Raw genomic sequence first — 5,395 nt, 5'->3', positions numbered from 1 at the left:
TGAGCATTAACTTGTAATGATATCGTTTAGTTCTATAATCAGTTGTTTATATCGCATGGGCAAGAGTGTATTTATGTTTATGTGACTGTGACTTGTTTTGCATCTTATTGTGGCTGTAGTAGTAGTTTTGTGTCTACTCCACGTTTGTGTTTGTGGGTGGCCATTTTATTTCAGTGTGGCAGTTAAGCATCTCATAGTGATCGTTTTGCGACTCAGTTTCTTGCCTCTTTGTCATTAGTGTGTCTTTGTAGCTTTGTGGTGGTAATCTGTCCATAGACATCCATTGACCCCCTGTTGTGTATATTATTGATTAGAAATTTGTTTGTTGTGACTTGAGACTTTATTGAACTCAGTTTTGTGTTAAGTACAAGCTTGAAAACTAGATTTGAACTCTATGCTCCTCCACAAGATTTAAGCCTCACGAGCAGGTCACAATGTATGAGCTGAGATTACTGAAATTATTATAAAAACTATATTTTAGTTTATATATTTTTTTTATTTTAAAAATTGCTTTTCTCTCTGAGATCAATAGAGTCATATTCTAGTAACATGATTAATTTATTCACCTCAAAACTCAAAGTGTGATTGTCAAGGTTCTAGTGTCAGGTTTTGGAGGTGAACTATTTTTTTTCTTTTTTTTTTTTTTTTTTATTAATAATGTTATTTGTGTTTCAAGTGCTGAACTTGTGTTTTCCAGGTTTACTCGTTCAGCTGCTGCAGCCTGGACAGAAACACCAGCTCTCACCTTCCAAACCAAACAGGTATGTGTCCTAAATTTACTCAGTCTGAAAAAATGTGTTGATGAGCTGAATTATTAATGTTAACAGTGTTATTGTTTAAATCCTTGGTATTTAATTAGTTTAGTATTAAATATAATAATAACTGATTAATCCTGTCTATAAAGTGTCACAAAATAGTTCTGGTTATAATAATTTTCAAACTCAAAATAGTTGTCAGTTAATTTTCTACCTGTGGACTGAAGTATATTTAAAAAAAAAATAGCACAAGTTAAAACCCTGCTTTTGAAAATGCACTCAAGTGAAAGTTTTTATTATGCAGTTCACAGTAATATACATCATTCCTCTAGTGATTGGTTGACAATTATTACAGACAGTTAAAATTTAAGATAATCGTTTTAGTTAAGTTTTCCCCAATATTTATTATTACTGATTCTTAAAGTTGTAATGCTTTTTCTTATCATATGTGACAGTAAACAGCTCATTTCCCGAGACACACTTCTAATGTTTTGACAATGTTCTGCTTCAGCTGTAATGTTGAATATTTATGTGTGTTTTGGGGTTAAACTGTTGATGAGGAATAGGTCATAGTGTATTGATCATTCTTCTTTGCATATTTCTCTTTTTATTTCCTCCAGGTTTCACCACTTCATCCACGTTCACAGAGAGTCTTCGTACAATGAGGAAGTTCTTTGAAATCAGGACTGAGGCCTCCAGGTAATTCACAAACAGCTTTACATCAACTGTCCAACACAGAGCACTGACATTCAATTATATGTCTTAAGTAACTGATCTGAAGTCTGAACAGTTTGAGCTGTCACAAAAAGACCTCATTCATTATTAAAGTTTATTTACATGGTTTACATAGTTAATGTACAGTTCAAAGAAAATGAAGAATTTAAATATCAGCTCTCTGTCTCTCTTCCCCTCTCTCTCCCTCACTCTCTTAAGCCTGGCAAACACTTACCCGATGTAGAAAATATGAGAGACCACACATGACAACAAATAATCTCAAATGTCACAGTTTTGTTCTTGTAGTGTCCAACACAGCACACCACACACTAACAGATTCACCACCAACAACCAGAGTCTGGACTCTCAGAACTCCAAATCTCACAGCCTTAGAATTAACAAACATGGCGGACAACTATTTTTTGTTTGCACTTCGGTTTTCAGTCAGCTTGCTTCCTGATTGGCTATTGTTCCGTTCCACATGACAGTCCATAGAGTGCATGCTCAGCTTTCTTCGGTGTACTTACATCATACAGGATTTTTGGTCATAAATATCAAACTAGTATCTATCGTTCCGATTGTCTTCAGAGCAGATCAGGGAGGGTAAAATCACTCTTAAGACACCTCACACCACAGGAAAATCTGACAAGATCATCTTTAGAACCAACTGATAATTGGGCCTTTGCTGATAATCGGCCCCATTATCTTTTGGTGTGTACCCTGCTTTACTCTTTCTCTCTAATTCTGCCCCCGATTTTGCCTCTTCCTTGCTCTCTCACTCACGGTTTCCCTCTATCTCCCACCACACACACACTTTCTGTCTCTCTCTTTCTCCCTGTATCTCATCCCAATTTGTCTCTCTCCCTTTCTCTCATTCTCATTAGTACAGTATATCCTAAAAATGTGAAAAACTTATTCAGTTCAGTGTCTCACTAGAAACACTGTCAATTTGCTTCATTTTGGCTTCTATCAATCAGATTTAGTTCAAATTTTTAACTGACTGGAAAAACAAACATTCCCATCCACTGCTGTTGAGTCAGTTCTCCAATCAGAGCAGCTTCTTCTGTCTTTGCATATAAACTAAATTTAACTCTTGGACTAGTTCTGATTAACCCAGAACCAGTTAGTCCACACCCTGATTTCTTTGTAGATTTAGTGTGTTGTACTTACATATCTTTCGACAGTTTGAAGTTCAATACCCAGAAACTGGATTTTATTTGCTTTTATTTTGATGTGTTAAAGGTCACATCTTTATATTAATGTTTGTTGTGTTTTTCTCCACAGGATTCAAATCACAGTGAGAAGAGACAGGCATGAAGACATTTCCAGAAGGTCAGTCTTAGTTTATTCTTTTCAGTCTCACTCTGTCATTATCCCAGCTGCCATTTGACACTTTAAAACCTCTTGTCTGGAACAAATAGCAACAAATTAAAGCTGCTGTAATTTATCAGTTTTAATTAGAAACCTGTAAAAAAAATTTGTACAAACCCTTAAACAATAAGACTAAAAATATATTTAAAACTAAAGCTTTTTAAAAATGTTAAGGGTTTTTACTTATTTTAAAGTTTAAGTTTAAAAAATTTCTTAAAGTGCAAGAAAATGATTTGTATAACCTCAGTGTCGAAATAGAGAAACACAACTAGAAGAAAATTTTACTGATTTTATTAACATTAACATTTAACAAATCACAGCAAAGATAATGACAGACATTTGACCACAAGGAAACACTTGTTAGAGCTGGTTAGGGTTAATGTGAGCACATTTTCCAAAGATGAACATGTCATTAAGCATCTTTGTGATACAATTATTTATCAAACCATTGTATCATTCGCAGGTGTTTAAGACATGTTAGTCTTTGGAAAATGTACCTGTGACTACATTACAGAGGGTAGAGAAACAAAAGGTTTTCACTTAAACAACAGGAAACAGCAGTTACGCGCTGGACATCTTTAACAGCTTTGTAACACTTCTGTTTTCTTTCATTCACTGCAGGTCTTCAGCTGCTGTCGTCTTCTCCTCCTGCAAAGACAAGAACACATGTTGATTACAGAAACAGATCACTAACTGTATTTTTCCTGAACTGTCCTAGCTGTCCTAACCCACCACTATGACATTTTGGACGTCTACACAGTGTTTGTAAGTCAGGTGAACTATTGTGTTTGTCATTTTATTTTGGTATTTTGCCAATTCAATCTATCACTGTGTACTGTTGTTCATATTGTTTATCATTTTTACATGTTGTTACATTACAGTTACACAAATAAATACTTCCGAATACTTCATATTTTGCCGGTCTCTTGGATATTGTATGGAAGTGAATATTTGTAGCCAGAGGTTAGGGCTTCTAGTCAGAGGTTAGCCTCAATTATACAATTTAATTGCAAGCTATCATAGTAGAGAATAGTATAGATTTCTGCATTACAAAATGATTTTTGACGCCATACTATACTATGACTTTTTTTTGACCGTTTTTGATGCCATACTATACTATGACTTTTTTTTCATGATTTTTGACAACATACTATACTATGACTTTTTTTCATGATTTTTGACAACATACTATAATATGACTTTTTTTCATGATTTTGGGTGACATACTATACTATGACTTTTTTTCATGATTTTTGACAGACTGACATACATACTATACTATGACTTTTTTGACCGTTTTTGATGCCATACTATACTATGACTTTTTTGACAGTTTTTGACGCATACTATACTATGACTTTTTTTTGACCGTTTTTGATGCCATACTATACTATGAGATTTTTTACTATACTATGACTTTTTTCATGATTTTTGATACTATACTATGACTTTTTATTTTATGCATACTATACTATGACTTTTTTTGACTACTATACTATGACTTTTTTTGACAGCCATACTATACTATGACTTTTTTTCATGATTTTTGATGCCATACTATACTATGACTTTTTTTCATGATTTTTGACGCCATACTATACTATACTTACTATACTATGACTTTTTTTCATGATTTTTGACCATACTATACTATGATTTTTGACATACTATACTATGACTTTTTTTGATTTTTGACATGATTTATACTATGACTTTTTTCATGATTTTTGATGACTTTTTGATTTTTGAATACTATACTATGACTTTTTTTGACAGTTTTTTACTATACTATGACTTTTTTTGACCGTTTTTGATGCCATACTATACTATGACTTTTTTTTTTTGATGCATACTATACTGCTTTTTCATGATTTTTGACGCCATACTATACTATGACTTTTTTTCATGATTTTTGACGCCATACTATACTATGACTTTTTTTCATGATTTTTGACCATACTATACTATGGACTTTTTTTCATGATTTTGACGCCATACTATACTATGACTTTTTTTCATGTTTGATGCCATACTATACTATGACTTTTTTTCATGATTTTTGACGCCATACTATACTATGACTTTTTTTGACAGTTTTTGATGCCATACTATACTATGACTTTTTTTCATGATTTTTGACGCCATACTATACTATGACTTTTTTTTTGACGTTTTTGATGCCATACTATACTATGACTTTTTTTCATGATTTTTGATGCCATACTATACTATGACTTTTTTTCATGATTTTTGACAACATACTATACTATGACTTTTTTTCATGATTTTTGACTGCCATACTATACTATGACTTTTTTTGACCGTTTTTTGACTGCCATACTATACTATGACTTTTTTTCATGACGGTTTTTTGATGCCAATACTTATACTATGACTTTTTTTCATGATTTTTGACTGAGCCATACTATACTATGACTTTTTTTCATGACTTTTTGATGCCATACTATACTATGACTTTTTTTCATGATTTTTGACAAGCATACTATACTATGACTTTTTTTGACCGTTTTTATGATTTTTGACAACATACTATA

Source organism: Lates calcarifer, linkage group LG14 (genome assembly GCF_001640805.2).
Source record: "Lates calcarifer isolate ASB-BC8 linkage group LG14, TLL_Latcal_v3, whole genome shotgun sequence".
NCBI lineage: Eukaryota > Metazoa > Chordata > Actinopteri > Centropomidae > Lates > Lates calcarifer.
This window is presented reverse-complemented; position numbering follows the sequence as displayed.